The sequence below is a fragment of the Leptonychotes weddellii genome, chromosome 16 (genome assembly GCF_054177405.1).
Source record: "Leptonychotes weddellii isolate Sample4059 chromosome 16, ASM5417740v2, whole genome shotgun sequence".
Lineage (NCBI taxonomy): Eukaryota > Metazoa > Chordata > Mammalia > Carnivora > Phocidae > Leptonychotes > Leptonychotes weddellii.
The window spans coordinates 40,313,032-40,338,356 of record NC_138384.1 but is presented as its reverse complement, the minus strand read 5'-3'; the positions used below and the strand labels follow the sequence as shown (position 1 = coordinate 40,338,356).

The following is a 25,325-nucleotide window of genomic DNA, read 5'->3' as shown; positions in this document are numbered from 1 at the left end:
GGTCAGCCCAGGATAGCGGCTGCGGACTCCCCAGTCGGATCCTGGCCGCTCCCCTTCTGCAGTAGTCTTGGCCTGTGCCTTCAGGATAGCAGTGGAACCTCCCAGAACCTGAGTGTTGCTGGGAGCCTTACACGGGACAACATACCTAGGGCTCTTAGCCCAGCACCTGGCACTTAAGATTTCAGAGCCAGGGGCGCCTGGGTTGCTCAGCCCGTTAAGCGTCTGCCTTCAGCTCCGGTCATGATCTCAAGGTCCCGGATCGAGCCCCACGTTGGACTTCCTGCTTAGTGGGGAGTCTGCTCCTCCCCCTTCCCCCCTGCTCCCGACTCCACCCAGCTCGTGCACACTCTCTCTCAAATAAAAAAATAAAATCCTAGAAAAGAATAATAATAAACTGACAAAGACATTAACACAAGAGCACACATGTTAAGTTTTATGTGACAAGCACGCCTTCATTAGAAAATAAAGCCCCGAAGAAAGGGACGGGTGCATTTTTACACCGGATTTGATGAAGAGGGGGCGGGTGTGGAGGGAGAAGGTAGGTCAAGGAATCCAGGGTAACCGCAGTAACTGGGGGAGACTTCACAAGGCCTGTTGACTCTGGTCTCCTGTGTCGGAGATTCGGGCACCCCTTTCCTCTGGGGACAGGGAGGGCACCTGTCACATGGGGGTTATGGAACCTGTTTCAGGGAAGAAGGGCGAAGCCAGAGGGACCTCGGAGTAAACCTCCTACCTCTGCCATCGTCTCAAAATCCTCCAGCTTAAACTATTCAATCTGCCAAGGTGCCATATTTTGGAGTAGCATGTCTGGAACCCCAACACCTGCCACTTTCCTGTTTCATTCAGAAGATTCTCCTCTATCTGAAGTGTGTTTTCATTGAACTCTCTGCCCTCCAAATCTGCCCACCATCACCCATGCAGATGTGTTTCTAATTTATTTTTTTTTTAAAGATTTTATTTATTTATTTGAGAGAGAGAATGAGAGAGAGAGAGCACATGAGAGGGGGGAGGGTCAGAGGGAGAAGCAGACCCCCTGCCGAGCAGGGAGCCCGATGCGGGACTCGATCCTGGGACTCCAGGATCATGACCTGAGCCGAAGGCAGTCGCTTAACCAACTGAGCCACCCAGGCGCCCTGTGTTTCTAATTTATTAATGGGTCCCTTAACTGCCATCACTAAGACCTGACCAGCCAGCTCTGTTCTTGAGACTCCTTTCCTCTTCTGAGGGCTCTCAAGGCAGTAGGGCCCGGCAGGGGCCTAAGTGCTTTGAAAGGATTGTCCCAGTGATGTGGGAAACAAAGGCAAAAGAAAAATGCAATTTCCTTACTCCCTACAGCCCACTGACATGTCCTTGAAACAGGCAGAGGGACCTTCCTCTAGGGACTCAGCTGCCTCGATGTTAACACTTTGCTAAGGGCAAAAGGCAATCTTAGCCTGACCCCTAGGATCCTGTAAATCTACTTTAACATATAAAAATTCCTTTGGAAACTTCCTTTATCTCTACCCCCCAAGATACATGTTGGCAGTCATCCCGCAAGTATATGACCCACCGATATACATCTGAAGGGTCTTATAACTAAGGTTTTATTAGACAGTAATAAATGACCTTTTCCTAACAATAGCTGGCCCCCTCAGGATCCTGGAAACCTTGTTTCCAAAATACCTGGGAGGCTTACACTCTCCCTAACCCCCTCCCAACTTCGAAGTATGTAATGGGCCATTCCTCATGACCCCAGTGCAGTTCTTTCTGCCCACGGGCCCTGTCCCCGTGCTTTCTCTTTTTTATTTTATTTTTTAATGATTTTTATTGATTTATTTGTCACAGAGAGAGAGAGAGCACAAGCAGGGGGAGCAGCAGAGGGAGAGGGAGAAGCAGGCTTCCACTGAGCAGGGAGCCCAATGTGGGACTCGATCCCAGGACCCTGGGATCATGACCTGAGCCGAAGGCAGATGCTTAACGACTGAGCCACCCAGGCCTCCCATGTCCCCGTGCTTTAATAAAACAACCTTTTTGCACCGAAGATGTCTCAAGAATTCGTTCTTTCTGTTGCCTCTGAACCCCAACATCTTTCCTCCCTCACTAGGAGCTCCCACCACAAATGCCCACAGGGCCAAGACTGCATTGTGACAGGTGATGGGCCCAGGCATACCACAGCTGGGGGTGGGGACCATGACAGCGAGCCCATGTACCCGATAGATAGAGCGTACCTCCTTTGGCCCCTCCCCTCCATCTGAGAGCGCAGGCCAGGGCTGCTGGGCCTTTCCACTGGCAAGAGAAGCTGGAAAACCAGACTTTTAGGTGACATCACCCCTGTGGTTTTTCAGTGTTTGCAACCAATAGACCATTTTTTTTAAGAGAGAGAGAGAGCACAAGGGGGGAGGTGTGCAGGGGGAGGGCACAGAGAGAAAGAGAGAGATTCCCAAGCAGACTTCACGCCCAGCGCAGAGCCCAATTCAGGACGATCCTACGACCCTGAGATCATGACCTGAGCCGAAACCAAGAGTCAGCCACTTAACCAACTGAGCCACCCAGGCGCCCCCTAATAGATCAGTTTTAAAACATAGCACATGACCAGTAACCACAGCAAAGTGGGCAAAAGTTAACTCACAGACAAATCACGGGAAAAGAAATGCTAGACGTTCTTAAATACAAGAAAAGATGATCAGCCTTCTTATCACAAGAGAAAGGCGAAGGAAGACTATGATGAGTTCTCATTTTACACTTCTCAGGCCCAATTTCAGAACATTTGATAGCACACTGAATCTGCAAATTCATAGGGGCTTGATATTTTGGGTCTTTATTTATGCATAAATTACGTTTGGTATTTCATTTAAAAAAGTGTTTCTAATTGAAGTTCACTTGACACACAACGTGACATTCATTTCAGGCATACAACATAGTGATTCGACAATTGGTATTTCACATCATAATGATTGGTGGGAAAGTAAACTGGGGTTGTTTACCACTTCACACCTAACAGGCTATCATAATAATAAAAAAGGGAGGGCTGCCTGGGTCGCTCAGTTGGTTGAGCCACCCACCCTTGATTTCGGCTCAGGTCATGATCTCAGGGTCATGAGATCATGTTCCACATTGGGCTCTGCACTGGGCATGGAGCCTGCTTAAGATTTTCTCTCTCCTTCTGCCCCTCCCTCCACTCATGTTTGCACGCTCTCTCCTTCTCTCTCAAAAAAATAATAATAATAGGGGTGCTTGGGTGGCTCAGTCGGTTAAGTGTCTGCCTTCAGCTCAGGTCATGATCCCGGGGTCCTGGGATCGAGTCCCCACGTTGGGCTCCCTGCTCTGCGGGGAGCCTACTTCTCCCTCTCCCTCTGCCACTCCCCCTGCTTGTGCTCTCTCTCAAATAAACAAATAATATCTTTTAAAAATAATAATAATAACAATAAAAAGGGGAAACAAGTATTGGTGAGGAGGTGGAGAAATCAGAGCCCTCTTACGTTGCTGGTGAGGATGTAAAATAGTGCGGCCGCTGTGGAAAACAGTTTGGTTGGTCCTCAAGAAGTTAAACATAGAGTTACCATATGACCCAGCCATCTGCTTCTAGGTGTCTACTCTGAAGAACTGAACACAGGGCTGAAACAGGTACTTGCAAGGGAATGTCCATAGCAGCTTTATGCCTAGTAGCCAAAAGGTGGACAGAAATCAGACACCATCAACGGATGAATGGGTTAACAAAATGAATATGACTAATGGAATTAGTCATATTCCTATGGAATATGACTAATCCATAGGAAGGAATGGAGGACTGGCCGATACATATGACTAATGGAATAGTCATATTCCTGTGGAATATGACTAATCCATAGGAAGGAATGGAGGACCGACTGATACACGCTAACACATGGATGAACCTGGAAAACGTTATGCTAAGTGAAAGAAGCCAGACACAAGAGAACAAGTATCATATGATTCCAGTTACATGAAATATCTAGAATAGACGAATTCACAGACACAAAAAGTAGCTTAGAGTTTGCCAGGGGCTGTAGGGAGGAGGGAATGGGGAATTATTGCTTAATGGGTGCAGAGTTATGGTTTGAAGTGATGGAAAATTGGGGAAACAGAGAATAGTGATGGTTGCCAAGCATTATGAATGCAGCTGATGTCCCTGTGTCATGCACTTAGAAAGGGCTAAATTGGCAAATCTTGTGTTATGTATTTTTTTACCATAATAAAAATGTTGGGGTTTTATTAAGTTGCACCGATGAAAGGCTTTGGGTTTAACTGGATAGAAACAGGTCGTGCTCAGAACAAAGAGCTACAGAGCTGGCCCGCCAGCCTGCACTATGGGAGAAGGTGCTTAGGACATATGAGACTCTGAGGGGAAAGCCTGACCCAGGGCCCCGACCGAAACCCATATGTTTGTTCAGAGCCAAACCCGTGGCTAGACCCTGAGCAACGACCGAGTCAGAGGAGGGCTGCTGGGGTGGGCGCTCCCCGGTCTCATCACTGACCCTGAGCCATTGGCCATCCTGAAACATGTTCCACCTACACCCGGAACCTCAGCAGCTCCAAGGCCGTAACCCTGACTCTTTCGGTGGCTGAGTACCACCCAACTCCCACAGGAAAGAAGAATGCAAATTGGAATCCAATAATAAACAAATTGAAATTCATGGTGTCAGCACTTTTGTGACATGTCAGCATGAGTAATTAGTTTTATAATCATTATAAGATCACACACGACGGCTTTGTCTGCTTGTTGGGTTCTTTACAACATCATTCGCAGGCATCCGATATTCGAATGGTGAAGAGTTGAAGGTGATTGCATTTGGCAGGGGTGTTTAAGCAGTTAGGGAAATCGGGTTGAGAGGAAGCACTGTTGAAATTTTTTTTTCTTCGAAGAACAAAGAGTAGTCAGTATTCCTGTCTGTACACAAGGATGGTAGAGAATCTAGAAGCGTGGCAAGATGGCAGCTCTCATGCATTACTGGTGAGTAATGGGTCAACAAAATTTTATGCACATACCTTATTTTAAGTATCACTTCTTTTATTGAGATAGAATTCACACAACAAAAATATTAATCGTTTAAAAGTGTATGACTCAGTGGTTTTTAGCATACTGACAATGTTGTGTAGTTATCATCACTAATTCTGGAACATTCCATCACTTCATTCCCGGCAATCCCCACAGCCCCTGGCAACCACTAATCTACTTTCTGTTTCTGTGAATTTGCCTATTCTGGTCATTCCATATAAAAAGAATCAGTACAACATGTGGTCTTTTGTGTCTGGCTCCTTTACCTTATCATATGCTTTCAAAGTCAATCCATGTCGGGGGCGCCTCAGTGGCTCAGTAGGTTGAGCATCTGCCTTCGGCTCAGGTCAGGATCCCAGAGTCCTGGGATCGAGCCCCACATCGGGCCCCCTGCTCAGTAGGGAGCCTGCTTCTCCCTCTCCCTCTGCCACTCCCCCTACTTGTGCTCTCTCCCTCTCTCTCAAATAAATAAATAAAATCTTTTAAAAAGAAAAGTTTCATCTGTGTTGTAGCATGGATCACTACTGCCTCCTTTTTATGGCCAAATAAGCCATTCTGATAATTCCATTGTATTACATTTATTCATTAGTTTATGGACATTTTGGTCGTTTCCATCCTTGGGCTATTAGGAATAATCTCGTTATGAACATTTGTGTGCGTGTTTTTGTGTAGACTTGTGTTTTCATTTCTCTTCGGTATACACCTCGGAGTGGAATTGCGGGTCACGTGGTAATTCTAACGTTCAACTTTTTGAGGAACTAGCAGACTGTTTTCCAAAGCAGCTGCCCCATTTTATGTTCCCATCAGCATTAGAGTGTGAGGCTTTCAGTTTTTTTAGTATCTTTTTTTTTTTTTTAAGATTTTTATTTATTTATTTGAGAGAGAATGAGAGACAGAGAGCACGAGAGGGAAGAGGGTCAGAGGGAGAAGCAGACTCCCTGCTGAGCAGGGAGCCCGATGCGGGCTTGATCCCGGGACTCCAGGATCATGACCTGAGCCGAAGGCAGTCGCTTAACCAACTGAGCCACCCAGGCGCCCGAGGCTTTCAGTTTTTCCACAACCTCAACAACACTGTTATTGTGCCTTTAAAAATTATAGCCATGCACATACCTCTTGACCCGGCGGTTCTATTTCTAGAAATGTACACTATGTGATACAGTACATATCAGTAATAAATACACTAGGGGCGCCTGGGTAGCTCAGTCAGTTAAGCATCCAACTCTCGGTTTCGGCTCAGGTCCTGATCTCAGGGGTTGTGAAATGGAGCCCTGCGTCTGGCTCCCCACTCAGTGGGAGTCTGCTTGGATATTCTCTCCCTCTGCCCCTTCCCCTGCTTGCTCTCTCTCTCTTCTTCTCTGTATGTTTTTTTAAAGATTTTATTTATTTATTTACGACAGAGAGAGACACAGCGAGAGAGGGAACACAAGCAGGGGGAGTGGGAGAGGGAGAAGCAGGCTTCCCGCAGAGCAGGGAGCCCGATGCGGGGCTGGATCCCAGGACCCTGAGATCATGCCCTGAGCCGAAGGCAGACACTTAACGACTGAGCCACCCAGGCGCCCTCTCCTTCTCTTTAAAATAAATTAATTAATTTTTAAAAGGGCCTCTTTCCTTTAAAAGAATTTTTTTTTAAATAACAAATACACTAGATGACACACTTTGTATTTGGCAGCAGTGTTTGTGATAGCCAGTACCCTATATTTCCGCCAATAAGGGACAAGAGAAAAATATCAGGTACATCCATACAATAGAGATCTATGTGGCTGTTATTAAACAAAAAGGGAGTCTCTATGTAGTGATATGGAAAGAGCATGAAACTATATTAAATGATAAATGCAGAGTGTCAAACAGGGAGTATATGGTATGTTATTGTTTGTTTAGAGTGTGTACATGTGAACTATCTCGTATATGTATAGAAAAGCTCTGCAAGAGCATGTCAGAATCCAGGGAAAAACTGGGGGCAGCTGAGGACACTGGTAGAAGAGAGATTAGCACTGGGAAACCTCTTTCATACTTCTCAAATTTTATACAAGGCAAATATATGATCCTGATCAAAATGAACACAGTGAGAAAGCTTTATAACACTGGAAACTAGGGGCACCTGGGTGGCTCAGGCGGTTAAGCATCTACCTTCAGCTCAGGTCATGATGTCGGGGTCCTGGGATTGAGCCCCACATCGCTCAGTGGGGAGTCTGCTTCTCCCTCTCCCTCTGTCCCTCCCCCACCCCGGCTCTTGTTCTCATTCTCTCTCTCTCTCTCAAATAATAAAAATCTTTAAAAAACAAAACACTGGAAGCCAAACAAAACCTCCCTATAGGCCTGACGTAACCTGGAGGCAGTCTGCCTTGTCCATTTCAATCCTCATCCCTAAGGGAACTGACAACATAGTGAGACAACTAAGGGACTTCCTCAGGTCACTCAGGAATCAGAGGTGTCATCCGGAGATGCTTCGGCACCCTCATTTGTATAAAATGAGGGAATACAAAGGGAAATCAACTGACAATAGCAAAGGGCTGGGAAGGAAGCTGTATTCATTTCCCATTGCTGTTGCAACAAATTACCAGAGCCTTAAGGGCATAAAATTACAAAATTTCTTCTTGTACGGTTCTGGAGGTCAGAGTCCAAAATCACTGCCACGGGGCTAAGGTCAAGGTGTTGTCAGGGCTGGTTCTTTCTGGAGGCACTGAGCTTGCTTTTCTGAGCTTCTAGTGGCCACTTTTACTCCTGGGCTTTATTCCCAGCCAGATAATCCAGGATAATCTCCCCATCTCAAAATCCTTAACTCAATCACATATGCAAAATCCCTCTTGCCATTCAAGGGATAGGGCATGGCTATGTCTTTGGAGGGGGGGGTGTCATTAATCAGTTCCCGCAGGGACCATCCACACACCAGAGAGTCTAACACATTTCTGGTAGACAGATCAGGTAGAGGCTTGGGGACATGAACCAGAGTGAGGAGGTCATTCACTGCATTCAGGAAAGCGTTGCAGGGAAGAGGAAGCCCAGTACGACCAGGGTTCTAGATAGACAAGAGTGAGAAAAGATAGCCAAGGTGGGCTCAGATGATAATCTGTTCATGCTTTCTGGACCCTGTCCTCCCCCACCTTCCCCAGGGCCCCGGCCACCCAACATTCATGTGCAGGAAAATAAGAACCAGAGGGCAGTTCCCTAAATAGATCCAGCTCTCCAATAGTCTGAGATGCTAACTAGGATGGGTGTGGGCTTCTGAAAAAAGCCAGTCCTAGTCCGGACGGAAGGGTCAGCCTGCAGCAGGGCTCCTGGCCTCTCACCTCCCCCCCCACAAATGTGAGGCCAGCCTGAAGGCAAGCCCCACACCCAGACACAAAGCTGCCATTCATGCTCCAGCTCAGGGCAGAGGCCTGGAGGGAAACAGTCCAGCATTTATAACAGGAAGCACAGCCCCATCGCCCACAGACACTAGCCTTGTCCCTCATCTGAGATTGGCAAGGAACAAGCAAGGTTCACCAGACAGGACCCAGTCGAGGTACGCACACCGTAATCACATGGACTTTTTAAAAATTTTTTTATTTTTAAAAGATTTTATTTATTTATTTGACAGAGAGAGACACAGCGAGAGAGGGAACACAAGCAGGGGGAGTGGGAGAGGGAGAAGCAGGCTTCCCGATTGAGCAGGGAGCCCGATGTGGGGCTCGATCCCAGGACGCTGGGATCATGACCTGAGCCGAAGGCAGACGCTCAATGACTGAGCCACCCAGGCACCCCTCACGTGGACTTTTTTAAAAAGTACAGGCCAGTTACCTAGTATATATCCCCCATCTTCAATGGCTGATTGTATCCTGGTTATTAAATGTAGGGTTACATTTTTTTTTCCACAAGAATTCTGCATGGGTAATTTTGTGTATTTTCTATAGTGTCACATCAAGAGACACTTGATGTCATATTGTCCCACTGTTGGCGATACTGTTTAATCATTTGGTTAAGAGGGTGTCTGCCAGGGGCGCCTGGGTGGCTCAGTCGGTTAAGCGTCTGCCTTCGGCTCAGGTCATGATCCCGGGGTCCTGGAATCAAGCCCCACATCCGGCTCTCTGCTCAGCGGGGAGCCTGCTTCTCCCTCTCCCTCTGCTGCTCCCCCTGCTTGTGCTCTCTCTCTCTCTCTGTCAAATAAATAAATAAATAAAATCTTGAAAAAAAAAAAAGAGGGTGTCTGCCAGAAACCTGCCCTCACTAGGTAGATACATTTTTCCCATTTATAATGAATAAGTCATCTGTTGGGTAATAATTCTGGACGGTTCTCCAACATTTTACCAATGGTTTTAGCATCCTTTGATGATCCAATTATTTTACTGGGGACCCTCTGTGTCTTTCTAATTTATCTGTAATAAGCCGTATTATTTGTTAGAATAAATTGTTTAGTGCCTCTAAACTTGTATAAGCTATGTAGTCTGCACCTGGTCCACAGGAGTTGCTTAATAGTGGTATCATCTTTAAAAATCATCGTTACAATTCGTTATGCACAAACAAACCTGCTTCATAAATCAGGCCCCCAAACTCTTCAAGCAATCAGACCGTGACTAAACTGACATCAGGTTATTTATAACTTCTGTTCCACTAAGTGTGTATTCCTCTGCATAGCACATGATCGTGGAGTCCCATCCTGATCCTGATGGGGATACTGCAGAACGCTGTACATGGTATAATCATTCTATACCTTTGTAAAATTAAAAAAAAAAATCCGAACTCCAAGCCATATAGCCCTAAGCCTTTCAAATAAGGAACTTTGTGTGGATCTGTACTAAAAATACCACCAATAATACAATAATTTTACAACCCACAGGAGAAAATGCTTCTCCTAAGGCGGTTGGGACCGATGAGAGGTCACATTTGTTCGGCGCCGCAAGCGCAGGACCTCGCGCCCTCCTCACGATGGCGCTGTGGGGCTTCGCTGAGGCTCCTAGCAGAGGGGACCTGGGGAACCCATGCTCCAAGCCTTGCCTGGCGTGTGACCCCCAAACAAGAGACTTGCAATGCGTGCAAAGACCACGTAACTCTGGGCCTCAGTTTCTCGTGAGAGGCGTCCTTGGGGTCACGCATAGAAAGCATTTAGCACAGTGCCTGCTGGGAGAGAGCGCTGGGGTAACTGGGACAGGCAACGGTTTACCAGTGCGAGCAAGGCCTGGCGTTCAGAAGTCTGGGATGCGCCAGGTCAAGCTCTTGAGGTCCCTTGGGCGATCCAGGGCAATCGGAAGGAACTGGGGCGGCCCAAGAGGTCATGAGAGAAATGGGTCGGGGCCCCATCCTTACTGGTACTGAACCTCGGATTAATTCATTTGTCTACAGTTTAGGGGAGTGGGTGGGTTTCTAAAGCAGGGACACACGGGTTGTCGCTGCCGCAGAGAAGTGTGTGTGGGAGAGAGGATCCACTCAAGAACAGAGCCAGGCTTCTGAGACTCTACGCTGGGGACACGGTGCAAATGCGAGAGAATCCCTATGGATGGGCACTTGATTCAGTGTTTCAAATCAGGCCCAGGGTCGGAGTCACAGCTAAGCCATTTACAGCACTGGCCAGATGGTGGGAGAGACTTTTCGAATGGCGAATGGCGGAGGCGGTTGCAGGCAGGAGGCCGGAATGAGAAGGAGACAAGATTTGGGGGGAGGAGGCAGGGGGAACCAGGCCCACGGCGGAGGCTCTCGGGGAGGTGGACCTCGCCCGACGGAGGTGGCTGGGGTGGGCACCGGGACCGGGGTGGCAGATCGCAGGGCTTCCGGCAGCAGGTACCCACGTGGGCCAAGTGTAGGCCCTCCAAGGGGCGGGCCCCGGGATCCCGGAGCGCGGGGGCTGCGTCTCCTCCCCGCCGGCCTCGCGGCAGCTGGGCCCTCCCCCGGCGCCCGCCGCCTCGCGGATTCCGCCCCTGCCTCGCTCCCGCCCGCCCGCCGCAGCCGCCCGCCCGCAGATCTCCCAGCCGCCGGCCCCCACCCCCGCAGAGGACCGACTGCCCAGACCGCCGGTCCCGGGGCTGCCTGGGTCGGGCCGATCCCAGGGAGCCCCCTGACTGCCTCCCAGAGCTGGGTGGGTAAAGGGATCTTAGCCCGCCGCCGCCTCCGAGCGGGCCGCCAGGTGAGCGCCGGGACAGGTAGAGACGCAGGTCGGGACCCGTGTCCCGTCCCCACTCCCAGCCGGGGAGCCCGGGGAAGGACTTCCGCCCTAGACCCTGCCGGGAGGGGCGGATCCCCGGGAGTCCTGTGCCCCAGCCCCGCTCCCTGGGCCCTGCCGGGGTCCTAGGCTGCGCCCTCCCACTGCGCCCCTTTAAATCCAGAGCCACGCAAACGTTTGAAAAGCCCCAGGTGGTACCGAAAGGGCTTTGCTTTTAAAACGGGTCCTCTGACGCCTACGCCTTCCACCCCGTTGCTCCTCGGCGGAGGCCACCCTGGGATAAATTCCCGCCCCCCCCCCCCACAATGTACCCGATCAACACGTGTACACAGCAGCGCCCGAAAGGCCAGACCACTTTTTACCAGTTCTGGTTTCTGTCTCTTCTGGCTGGCGGCCCCTTCGCAAAATCGGTGAATCAGAAGTCTCCGAACACCGGTTCTTGATTTAGCAAGTTTGTTTTTAGCTGCGGCCGCTCTTCCCAATTTAAATTTTGTTCTTCTAAGTTAACTTTTGCAAGTGTTGAGTAATAATCTTGTAATGCCCCGTATCTTGTTCTTTCAATCTGGATCCTTTAACTTTAGATAGCTTCTGGTAACTAACAACTTGGAAAGACTGCGGTATTAGGAACCTACTTTTACAATAAATAATTTTTTAAGTGCCCCGGTATGACACAAGAACAAAAGACTAATAAGGCAGACAAAGCTTTGCATCAAGCACAGCCCTTGAAAAAGCAGCCCCCGGCCCCACAGTCAGTTAAAATTTTATGTAATTAAATGACTTTTCAGAAATGGCAAAAGTAACTTGTGATCTGTGGTGCGTCGTTTTAAACCTTTGCTCCTTTTTATTTTTCTGGTAGTCACTTCCAGATCTTTAAAGCAAATTCTGGGATGATTTCTTATTTTGTCAACTTTTAGACAATGTCCAGTAATCCCTTACTAAAAATAGATAGAGACAGCTTTACTAGTGTCCAAGTTTCCCTCCTCCCTGGATAATCACACATTCCTTTTTGTTTCTCTATTGGCTGCTTTTGTAACATCAAAAAACAAAACAACAACAACAAAAAACCACCCTTTTAAACGTGTTCCTTGTCCATTAAATATTTATAGGATCTATTGACTCCCCATTTTGTGAGGCTTGGCTGAGGAATCTGCTTTAATAATATTTTTTAAATAAAGTTTTTATATTTATTTAAATACTAATTTTTTCATCCAATCAAGTCATATATGTGGTTCACAAATCAAATAGACATGAATATACCTTTTTTTCCCTATTATAGAGGCACTGTCTCTCTAAGAAAATGGACGGGACAGTTAGTGTTTTAAACTAAAAGGGATTAGGGGGCCGTGACCACCCCTAGCAGGATGTGAGTCCCCAATTTTGTCAGAAACTGCTACAAAAGACCTTTTTGAGACAATGGGGGAAATTGTTCGCGGACCGAATATTAGATAGCAAGATGAATTTCTCTTAAGTAATGGTGTTCAGTGGTAATGTAGACCTATAGTGCCCCTTATTCCTTCTTTTCTTAATTTTTTATTTAAATTCAATTGAGTTAACGTATGGTGTACTACTGGTTTCTACTGGGTAGAATTTAGTGATTCACCAGTTGCATATAACACCCAGTGTTCATCACCCCTTATTCTTTCTTAGAAGATGCCCGTTGAAGTATTTAAGAGTTCATCAAAGGGGGCGCCTGGGTGGCTCAGTTGGTTAAGCGACTGCCTTCGGCTCAGGTCATGATCCTGGAGTCCCGGGATCGAGTCCCGCATCGGGCTCCCTGCTCAGCGGGGAGTCTGCTTTTCCCTCTGACCCTCTCCCCTCTCATGCTGTTTCTCTCTCTCTCTCTCTCAAATAAATAAATAAATAAAATCTTTAAAAAAAAAAGAGTTCATCAAAGGACAGAAAGCAAATATGGCAAAACGTGGAACATATAGAGATGTTCATTTTACCATTCTTTCAACTTTTCCATGTGATGAAACTTCTATGGTAAAATTTGGGGAAAATAAAGTAAGACAAGGTAGGAACTAAGAAGGAGATCAGGATGTCCGCACAGCGGGAGGAACTCTGGAGTCCTCCGCACCCAGGTTCACATCCCAGCTCTGCCGCTTGGGTGTCAGGTGACCTTGGGTCCATGGCTCCACTTCTCCAAGCCTCAGTTTCCCCAGCTGAAAAATGGTACCTCCCTCACGGAGCTGTCTGTGATACTTCCGTGAGATTTTGCAAAGCCTTCGATTCATGTGTAGACCAATTATGGGCAGTTAAACCCCAGCTGTTAGTTTGTGAAGGATTTTTCTCAATTACCATAGTGTGCTATTAGCTAACATCATAACCACAGTTGCGCCCTTCCTTCTACTCTTTTTCTCTTCGAGATAGATTTTTTTTTTTTTAATGTAGGCTCCACGCCCAGCACGGGACTTGAGCTCACAAACCCTGAGATCAAGAGTCAGCGCTCTACTAACTGAGCCACCCAGGCGCCCTGAGATAGATTTTGAACTGGCATTTCTTTTTCCTTTATAAAATTGACCCAATGGCTCTGATCTTGACGTTGCTCATTTTTTGCCCTGCTGTGTTTGGTCCTGACTTCCTAGGCCCCGGTCCCCTGTGCCCCCATTCCTGTAGTTGGGTTTCTTTTTTTTTTTTTTTTTTTAAGATTTTTATTTATTTATTTGACAGAGAGAGATAGCGAGAGCAGGAACACAAGCAGGGGGAGTGGGAGAGGGAGAAGCAGGCTTCCTGCCGAGCAAGGAGCCCGATGTGGGACTCGATTCCGGGACACTGGGATCATGACCCGAGCCGAAGGCAGACGCTTAACGACTGAGCCACCCAGGCGCCCCCTGTAGTTGGGTTTCAATGACGGCATGATTCTGATAGGGAGGTGAGGTGCGGGCTCCAATCCCACAGCTGGACATGATCTGCAAACGTAGTAACTAATGACGTCCGGGGCCAGGCCTTGATCGCGCTTAATTTTCCCGTAACCACAAAAAGGTGGGAATTATTAGAAGTCTGCATTGTCTTATCTAAAACTCTGGGGTCCGGATGTTAGACTTTCTGAATGTGAGGCAAGTCATGGGGAACCCATTCTGAACGTTACAGAAGACCCCTGGTGGGGCTGGGGAGCGCCGTGTAATCAAAGACTCTGGTATTTTCTTCAGTGAAATGCATGTTCGTAATCAGTGGGATAATCAAATCTCACCTCAGTTTGACCCAGTTCTGCCACCAAATGGGTCTGGGAAAGATTCGGATTTCAGAGCTTTTGGATTTAGGGACTGGAGAGAGGGGTTGGGTACCTGTACGTTTCTCATTTTAGGGAGAGGAAATTCCACTCAGAGAGGGAAGGCCATTTCCCCAAGGTCATGAACAAGAGTTTGGGGTGGGGCTGAGCCAGGGCTGACTGACCATAGAGAACCTGCAACGCTCACCTCTCCCCAGGGCGCCCCCCATGGCCTGTCACCAGCAATTCCCAAAAGCAATGTCCCTTGCTCTTCCTGTGATGCCTTCTTGCCCAGAAATATCACTGCTGCCTCCTGGGAATGAGATGATGCACAGAAAGAATTTTCCAGAGTGCCTTGCACAAAGAAAGCCCTCGGCAAATGTGAACTGTAATTTGTGCTAAGATGCAATGAGACTGTTTCTTTCTTGGGTTCAATAACATCAGTGGTGTTTATCGATAGCATTAGTATTTTTTAGATTACGAAATAGAACATCCGTCCAGACAGGAAAGTATATAAAACAGATGTAGGGTTTAACAAAGAATTGTGAAATATGTAACCAGGGCCCAGGTCAACTGCAAGGACGTTGTCAGCCCCAAAAGCTTCCCTGGGCGCATCTGGTTAATAGCCCTCTCCCTCCCTCGGTGGGGAACAACCACCCTGACTTTTATGATACTCATTTTCCTATTTTGCTCTTCTTTCTATGGTTTTAGTACCTATGTGTACACCTATAAACAATATTTGATTCGTTTAGCCTGTTTGTGAACTTTCTAAGAGTAGTGCCATTGGTGTTGAGTAGATAATTTACCATCCAAGCCAGGAAATTTTGGAAGCAATAGGGGCCGCTAATTACCCTAATTACCCTGGGACTGCCCCAGGCAACTCAGGCTGTCTGGTTGTCCTAGGACTAACACCGTAGGTGCCTTGTGTTCAGCGTCTTTCACCCCAAATGAAGCTTTGGAGGTTCATCCATGTCGTTGTGGGTGCTTGACGTTAACTCCTGTTTATTGCTACTTAGCATACCCTTCTGTGACTCCCTTAATTTACTTATACATCCTACAGTGGATGGGCATCTGGGTCATTTCCAGACGGGAGCTATTAGAAACAGTCGTGTCATGAATATTCTAGTACATGTGTACTGGAGCTGGGGTCAAATTGCTGGGTCACGGGACAGGCACATTTTCAACTTCGGTAAAAAAATGCCCATCTTGGGGTGCCTGGGTGGCTCAGTTGGTTAAGCGACTGCCTTCGGCTCAGGTCATGATCCTGGAGTCCCAGGATCGAGTCCCGCATCAGGCTCCCTGCTCGGCAGGGAGTCTGCTTCTCCCTCTGACCCTCCTCCCTCTCATGCTCTCTGTCTCTCAAATAAATAAATAAAATCTTAAAAAAAAAAAAATGCCCATCTTGTTTCCACAGTGGCTAGACCAATTTATACCCCCATCAAGACTGCGGGTGAGTTCTCGCTGATAGCATTTTAAGTAAATTATGGTGACAGTTTGCACTGATTGGTTGGTTGGTTGGTTGAAAAGAAAGCATATTCTTTCCTTGCATTTAAGTTAAAATATACCAAAAAAGCCAAAGGAACTTTACCTCCCACTTCACCCACGCCATGACCTAGAGGGCACTTGGGTCATGGAGGGGGTAATAATGAAATGACAGAGAAATAGAGAGAGGGATCCGGAGCCAAGCATCTCGGTCTCCCCCTCCCCCCACCTTCATTTCCCATCTTTTGTTACTTGTACATTTATTTTCACAGTGTCAAGGTTGATAACGTCTACAGTCTGTTCTGTTACCATATTTAAGTCTTCCAGGCTTTCACTGTCGAGTTTCCAGGGTTTTTTGTGACAGCTTTAGTGAGACGTAATTTACATACCATAAAAGTCAGCCCTTTTAAAGTGTACAATTCAGTGATTTTTAGTGAATTTACAGGGCTGTGCAGACATCACTAGTTTTAGAGCATTTCTGTCACCTCCAAAATATCCCCTGTGCCTATTTGTGGTCACTTCCCTGTTCCCAAGCCCAGCCCCAGGCAACTACTAATCTTTCTGTAACTTTAGACATTGTCATTTTTGGACATTTCATATAAATACATCATACAATATGTATTGGCTTCTTTCACTTAGTGTGCTACTTGGGGGTTCATTCATCATGTAGTATGTACCAGGACTCCATTCGTCTTATTGCTGAACAGTGTTCCATTGTATGGATAGACCACATTTTGTTTATCCATTCACCAGTTGATGGACATTTGGATTGTTTCCAATAGATAATGCTGCTATGAATGTATTTTTATTTCTCCTGGGTAGACAGTCTAGTGGTAAAAATTGCTGGGTTTCATGGAAAGCTTATGTTTAACTTTTTTTTTTTAATGTTCACCTTTTAAAGAAACTAACCAACTGTTTTCCAAAGTGGCTGTACCATTATATATTCCCACCAGCAACATGTGGCCGTTCCAGTTTCTCCAGGTACTCGCCCATCTTTTGAACAATAGCCATTCTGGTGGGCATGAGACGGTGTCTCATTGTGATTTTAATTTTCATTTCCTTGATAATAATGATGTTGAGCATCTTTTCGTGCGCCCGTTAGTCATATGTGTATCTTCTTTGGCAAAAATGTCTTTTCGAATTTTTTTTTTTCTATTTTTAAATTGGTTTGTTTGTCTTACTGTTGAATTTTAAGTGTTCTTTATATATTCTGGGTATGAGTCTTTTATCAGATATATGATTGGGAGGTATATTCTGCCAATCTATAGCTTCTCTTTTCATTTCCTCAGTGGTGTCTTTTGAAGTGCAAAAGTTTTCAATTTTGATGTTTTATTAATCAGTTTTTTCCTTATATGGATCACACTTTTGGAGTTATAGCTAAGAGGTCTTGGCTTAACCCAAGATCATGAGATTTTTCTCCTATCCTCTTCTAAAAATTTTATGATTTTTAACTCTTACATTCAGGTGTATGGCTTATTTTGAGTTGATATTTGTATATGGTATGAGGTAAAGGCCTAAATTCATCTTTTTTGCATGCAGATTTCCCATCATCATATGTTGAAAAGACAATCTTTATGCTAAGAGACCAGATCTTAAATGTTCTCACCACAGAAAAGAAATGATAATTAAGTGACATGATTAGAGGTGTTAGCTAATGCTAAAGTGGTAATCACACTGCAATATATAAATGTGTCAAATCAACACATGCACCTTAAATTTACTCAATGTTATATGTCAGGTATATATAGATAGATATAATCTTTTTCTTCTGAAAACCAGTAAACAGGTCTATCTAAGGAGAATGCCTCTAGTCTCCAGGTCAGATGGACTCTTTTCTCTTGCACTTTGTCAAACGGACATAGCATGGATAGAGTTAGTGTATATCATATTTGGATCATGACTTTCTTAAGCAGTTTTTTGTTTTTCCTGCAGTTTGTCATAGCTTTAATTTTTCCCTTTTTTTTAAGATTTTTTTTTTTTTTTAAGTAATCTCTATACCCAACATGGGGCTCAAACTTACAACCCTGAGATCAAGAGTCACATGCTCTACTGACTGAGCCAGCCAGGTGCCCCTTTAATTTTTCCCTTTTGAGAAAAGTACATTCCTGTTTCTAACTCATCCAATCTATTTTTGGGAATTTTTTTCTTCTAGAAGATATTCTTCTTTTCATAATATCCTGTTCTTACGGTGTTTTGAATATCTTCTCTAATCTAAGTATACCCAGGGCCAGCTACATAATTTGCAGGGCCCAATGCAAAATGCATATGCAGGCCCCTTGTTTAAAAATGATTGAAAATATCTCACTGGCCACAGCAGAGCATTACAACAAGCATGGAGTCCCTGCAGTGCAGGGCCATGTGTCTCTGTGCAGGTCACATCCCTATGAAGCCTAAAGCCAGCCTTATGTGTTCCTTTGGCCCTCCAAATTGCTGTTTCCTCTGGGGTGAGTTCACTATAGTTCTGCCTGTTTACCTTAATACTTCTCTTTCAGGCTGCTAGTTTTCTTCAAGCATCTGGTGATCCTTGCTTGTCCAATCACATTTTCAGACAAACAAGGGGCTGGGTGACTTTTTCAAAGTCACTAGTATGACGGGGCACCTGCCTGGCTCAGGTGGTAAAGCACATGACTCTTGATCTTGGGGTCATGAATTTGAGCTCCACATTGGATATAGAGACTACTTAAGAAAATAATTTTTTTTTAAAGTAAGTGATATGAAATTTAGGGCTGTTATAAATATAGTCCTGCTTTCCTATTGGCTTCTTTGTCCAGTTGAAGGGATGACTGAGAACTCTGTGTTTTGAGACAACACTTATTAGCGTTAGTATGGAAGAAGCCAGTCTTTGCTGGGAGCTCACTCCCAGATGCCAGGATGGGAAGGGCTACACTCAGGGACACCAGCAGCCTGGGCACGTCCCAGAGGCTTCATCCAGTTCCTTTAGAGAATAATCATCCTGTATGGTTTTGTTTTTCTTGTGTGTGAATGTTGGGCAGCCTGAGATCTGTGTGGCAAAACATGAAGGTGGGAGGAGAGGGAGCAGGGAGCCCCTGGGCACAGTTTTTTTCAAAGATGGACTAACCTCTGTCCTCACTCTGCCCTCTCACTCCTGGCCTGCATGCCTACTCCAGCCTGCCCCCCCCCCTTTGGACCCCTGACTGTGGGTCCAAAGCCTCTGGAGGTCCTTGAGACTCCCTTGTCCCCAGTTTGAGTTCAGTCCTAGCCCTGACACTTCTGTCTGCTTTCTGTCTTTCTGAAATCTAGTGAGATTTCTTTTTTGTTGATAGGCTCCCTTCCATTCACTTTGCTTTTTCGTGCCTTTGCTATCCCTAGAGAGGATACCCTTTGAGAGGGAGATCAGACTGCCCAGAGTCCAATTCCCACTCCACTTCTGACTGCCGTGTGGCCTTATGTGAGTCATTTTGCCTCCCTGGGCCTCGGTTTCCTCATGGTGTGAAGATCAGCTGGGCTAGGATAGAAGTCACAAAATGGCCATGCGCATTCAGTTCCTGGGTCTGCAGATCTGTCTTATCTGGGCCATAATGTGTTTTCACTTTTCTTCTTTTATGCATTGCTAACATTGAAAAATTGGGTGATTTCTCATAAAAGCTGGGATTTCCAGTTTCTTTTGAAAAACCTGAAGATGGGGCTAAAGTGGGCCCATCTACCTACTTAGCGGGAAATTCGCCAGAGCGAGTATCCGCACAGTCTTCAGGCTAGCGACACCCTCTGGTTTGCTGGCCTTCTCTGCTCCCTGTTTTCTTCCACCCAGCGGTCTCATTTAGGATATTGCCCATCTGTCATTGGCATTTGACCTTGGTATTCCCGGGATACTATTTACCGAGCCTCTAGCACAGGACCAGGCACATATGACTGTTATTATGAGGCCAGCCAGAGGCAGCAGTGTGAGTGGAGGCTCAAATCCAGCCCTTGTTCTGATTGCCAGGCTATGCTACCCCAGGGCTGCATTCACCAGAAGGGATGCCTTTTTAAAAAACCTACCCAAGACTGGGACGCCCGGGTGGCTCAGTTGGTTGAGCGCCCGACTCTTGGTTTTGGCTCAGGTCGTGATCTCAGGGTCGTGAGATCGAGCCCTATGTCCACACCCAGCAAGGAGTCTGCTTCTCCCTCTCCGAGTGCCCCTCCCCCTGCTCACGCTTGCATGCCCTCTCTCTCTCTCTCTCTCTCTCTCTGATTTTTAAAAAATCTACCCAAGACTAATAAAAGCTAGTATAGGCCCTGGTTATCAATAGCTCGGTCTGCCTTCTTGAAGGGGAAGCCACACTCAAATCTTTGAACATGCAAACAATTCTAAAGAGCAAAGAATTTTGATCTTGTCTTACTGCTGGTTCTTATGTAACCTATATGTTGCAGGTCAGAAACCACAGCAGCGCCGCGGTTCAAGAGCAAAGGCTTAAAATTAATAAGGGAAAATGTCAGGTAGAGGGAACTCTCCCAAAGGCATGATAAACAAGCCATTCTGTCAAAAATTAAAAAGACAGTTGACAATAGCAGGTGCTAGCAACGTCTCCTCCGTTGTTGATGGGAATACAAATGGCACAACTGTGCTGAAAAAAATTATTGCGTGTTTTCTTGTAAAGTGAAATATACACTTAATATATGGTCCAAGAATTTCACGCCTAGGTAGTTACAAAAAATGAAAATGTATGTCCACACAAACACTTGTACATGAATGTTCATTGCAGCTTTTTTTTTTATATATATTTTATTTATTTGACAGAGAGAAAGCACAGCAGGGGGAGCGGCAGAGGGAAAGGGAGAAGCAGGCTCCCTGCTGAGCAGAGAGCCCAACGTGGGGCTCGATCCCAGGACCCTGGGATCATGACCTGAGCCAAAGGCAGACGCTTAACTGACTGAGCCACCCAAGCGCCCCAACAGCTTTATTCATAGTAGCCCCCAAGAGGGAAACACCCCAGTGTCCATCATGGTGAGTGGATAAACAGCTTGTGGTTTACCTGTTCAATGGATAGTGCAACAACGTGGGTGGATCATGCAGATGTTACCCTGAAGGAAAGAGACACAAGGAGCCTGCACTATATGTATCAGAGTCCACAATCAGGAGACTGAAACCACACTCATTTGGAGGGAGAATGTTTACTCTACAGAATTATTAATTATAGCAGGGAAATAGCTGCTAAGAAATAAAGAGAATGCTAAAGAATACAGAAATAGGAGACATAAGGAGTGGCCACTGCCTCTACAATCCAAGATTGAGAGCTTGAGAAAGATGACAGTCCCAGACCCAGATGTCATTTGAGCACTCTTGGAGGAGGCTCACAAAGGGCAAAGGAGTCCCTGTGATGCTGCACCTTGAACTTGATGGAAATTCACCTTCTGGAACTTGCCAGAAGTCCATCCTCTGGGAGGCTGGGGAAGGCAGTTCACAAGGAAGGGTCTTACTCCAGGCACTAGGAAACTGCCTGAGGTGGGTGCCAGAGCAAGGTGCCGGCCGCGGGGTGTTGCCGACTGCCGGGCGCTGGAGAGGCTTGCACACTGCAGGAGCGGGGCCTGGGGGAACCAAGTCTGGAAGCTGACCAAAAAAAAAAAAAAAAAAAAAAAAGGTTGGGGGGGGTGGTGCTTCTTCCTGTAATGTTCCTCTGGCTCCCTCTGCTGGAGAAACTCAAAATGTCAGCCGGCACAGGAAAAAGATTTAAATGGCCAAACTTGGCACCTTGGAGCCGTAAGGCAGTCAATTGCTAACTGGCACATTATATGATTCCATTTATTCCAGATTCCAATTTTTCTAGAAAAGAGTTATTACAGTGATAGAAAGCAGATTAGCGGTGGCCCTGGGGTGGAAATCGGTGGGGTAGGAGGGACAGGGAAGGGGTAAACTTTTTGGAGTGACGGAAATGTTCCATATCCGGGTTGCCATGACAGTTACACGGTGGTATACAGTTATAACTCAAACTGTACCCTTGAAACGTGTGCATTGTATTGGATGTAAATTATACATCAATAAGGGTTCTTTTTTAAAGGGACCCATTCTGGGAAACGTAGGGCTTGTGTACAAATATAAATAGAAAAATGCACACGTGTGCACGAACACAGCGCAGATGCACCCCGAATCCCCCTCCGCAATAGCCCAGCTTACACTGTGGTGTGTATCTCTCCGTGAGGTATTTACCAGAAGTAGTATTGTTGGCATTGGCTCTGTGGCTTGCTCCCTTACTCTCTCTGAGGAGTTCACGTTCAACGTGGGTGCTCTGGGGAGTTGGCAGAGTTTAGAGGGGGCAGTGACCATCACAGGCGCCCACTCCCTTCTCTCATTCCCTCTCTCCCCAAAGTGAATCCGCGGAGGCATCTCACCTTAGGTTCTAATGCTTTCGTATTATCAAATCCTCATCTTTAGAATGAAAACTTATTGGTTGCTTCGTTATCATTGGGTCTTATTCCTTGAGTCCTGAGCATGACTTAGGGATATCACAGCAACCCTATTTGAAGTAGAAGCAGTAGTTATCCCCATATTACAGGCAAGAAAACTGAGGCTCAGAGGTCAGCAGCCTACCTACAAGATGCCGAGGAAGAGGCAGAATCGGGATTTGAACCCAGATCATTTGCCCCCATGGGAGCTCCTGATCACCACTTGTCCTGCTGGGGGCAGAAGCCCCAGGTCCTGAAAACCCTCAGAGGCTCCTTGCCCTCCACAGATGGGTCCTAATAGGCTTTACAGATACTGAATCTTCCACAGTTGGGTCTTTTCTCTCCCCGTGACGGTAAAATGGAAATTTTCAAGCATACAGGAAAGTTAATTATACAGGGAATAAACACTAACTCCTAAGGAGAGACAGTGACAATACCCACATATTTTTTAGCCTGATCCTGAAGTATCACACCTCATAGTAATAGTTTGTTCAGTCTTCCATGTTCTTAAAACAAGTTCGTGAAATGACATCTCAAGGGCAAAAAGGTATCAATATCACAGCAAGTAAAAACATATGCTGATAAATATGTAAGAGTGACCTGTAAGTTAGTCTAGTAGACTCTTAGCTGATAAAATCAATAAAATCATTTTTTAAATCAACTAAAAACTGCTAAAATTAATAAAGATGAAAACCCATACAAATTAAGTCATAAAATCAATAAAGTCGAAACACCATATAAAATGAAGACCATTTAATGAATCAGGAACCTTGAAGATGACATTCTACTATTTGGTCTGTGTCAGAAGTGGGCTGTAGCTGGAGAGGGAGAAAAGCCTGCGGAGGGATCCTCAGCTGTGCAGCCCCCCAGCTGAGTCTCCCTGACCCAGGCACTGGGGGGCGGGACCCAATAGGCCTTCAGATGACCCCGCCCCACCACTGTCTGACACGAAGACTGGAGAGCCCCTGAGTATGGCTGACCTCTGCCCCGGCAATTCCCAGAGCCAGAAAAAAAAATTATCATAAAATAATGGTTATTGTGAGTGTATTCCAGCAAACACACCGTGTCAATGGTATCATCACTGAGTCATGGAGATATTTTGGGGCAAAATTTTCCAGTCACTATAAAAAGGTCTCTGGCCCTACACAATTTGAGGAACTGCTGAGGAGAGAGATAAGCTAGCTCACTCGTTTCCAGGGGTGCCTTTATTTTGAATAGTGCCATATTTTGTTTGAGAACTCTGGGGAGAGCTTTTTGGACGTATTTTTTGTTCCTTTCCGTGGACTCCCATCTCTTTTTATTGTTACTGTTTTTACTAAACCTTTTACAGAAAGTACCTAAAGCTGTACGGCCTGATGAATATTTACGAGTAAATACACACATATAGACAGCCCTCAGATCAGGAAACAGAAACAAAATGCTTTCTAAATGAGTATACCTCTGCCTGGTTAGAATTTTTTTAATTTTTTTTTTTTTTCTTAAGATTTCATTTATGTACGGGGCGCCTGGGTGGCTCAGTTGGTTAAGCGACTGCCTTCGGCTGAGGTCATGATCCTGGAGTCCCTGGATCGAGTCCCGCATCAGGCTCCCTGCTCGGCAGGGAGTCTGCTTCTCCCTCTGACCCTCCTCCCTCTCATGCTCTCTGTCTCTCATTCTCTCTCTCTCAAATAAATAAATAAAATCTTTAAAAAAAAAAAAGATTTCATTTATGTATTTGAGAGAGCGCGGGAGAGGGGAGAGGCAGAGGGAGAGGAAGAAGCAGACTCTTCTTCTGGCAGGGAGCCCAAGGTGGGGCTCGATCCCAGGATCATGACCTGAGCCAAAGGCAAATGCTTAACCGACTGAGCCACCCAGGTGCCCCATGCCCGGTTAGAATTTTTAATGCTGCCCCCGGTGAGAAACAGTGGGTGCCCTGACTGCAGACACAGACCAATCTGGTTAGAATTTTTAATACTGCCTGAAATTCTCTTGGCAGAGAATTTTTTTTTAAGATTTTTTTTTTTTAAGTTATCTCTACACCCAACTCGGAGCTTGAACTCACAACCCTGAGATCAAAAGTCACACACTCCACCGACTGAGGCACGTAGTCACCATGAAATGAGTCATCGAGTCATCAACCACAATTTCAAGATGCAAAAGATTCCAGAGATTTAAATAAAACCAAATAAAGGTATTACACCAACAAAAACACCTGTAGTCACAATAGCTGTAATGTGGAAGCCATCCATGTCCGTCAGCAGATGAATGAATAAACAAAATGGAATATTATTCAGCCTCAAAAAGGAAGGGAATTCTGACACAGGCTACAACATGGATGAACTTTGAGGACATTACGCTAAGTGAATAGGCCAATCACAAAAAGACAAATACCATGGGGCGCCTGGGTGGCTCAGTCGGTTAAGCATCTGCCTTCAGCTCGGGTCATGATCCCAGGGTCCTGGGATCGGGCCCCGCGTCGGGCTCCCTGCTCAGCGGGGAGTCTGCTTCTCCCTCTGCTCCTCCCCACCCTGCTTGTGCTCTCTCTCTCTCTCTCAAATAATAAATAAAATCTTTAAAAAAAAAATCTAGGGCGCCTGGGTGGCTCAGTCGTTAAGCGTCTGCCTTCGGCTCAGGTCATGATCCCAGGGTCCTGGGATCGAGTCCCACATTGGGCTCCCTGCTCGGCGGGAAGCCTGCTTCTCCCCCTCCCACTCCCCCTGCTTGTGTTCCTGCTCTCGCTATCTCTCTCTCTGTCAAATAAATAAATAAAATCTTTAAAAAAATGAAAATACAAATCTAAAGAAAAAGATGGGGAACCACCCAAATGCCCACCAGTGCGTTCCTGGATAAGTAAATTACAACATAACCACCACAGAATTAAACAAAATGCAGCTCTAAAAAAGAATGAGGAAATGTAGTGGTTTGGAAGAATCTTCAAGATACGTTCTTACTGGGGCGCCTAGGTGGCTCAGTCGGTTAAGCGTCTGCCTTCGGCTCGGGTCATGATCCCAGGGTCCTGGGATCGAGCCCCGCGTTGGGCTCCCTGCTCTGCGGGAAGCCTGCTTCTCCCTCTCCCTCTGCCTGCCTCTCTGCCTACTTGTGCTCTCTCTCTCTCTGTCAAATAAACAAATAAAATCTTTAAAAAAAAAAAA

At 46.2% G+C, this 25,325-nt stretch overlaps 1 long non-coding RNA gene across 1 annotated transcript; it reads left to right on the top strand.

Moving 5' to 3' along the window:
• The first annotated feature begins 10,620 nt into the window (after window positions 1-10,620).
• LOC145717582 (uncharacterized) lies at window positions 10,621-24,692 on the top strand. Its single transcript, XR_014140910.1, has 3 exons — window positions 10,621-11,087; window positions 20,552-20,758; window positions 24,202-24,692. It is a non-coding gene; the product is annotated as an uncharacterized LOC145717582 (long non-coding RNA).
• Window positions 24,693-25,325: the final 633 nt, after the last annotated feature.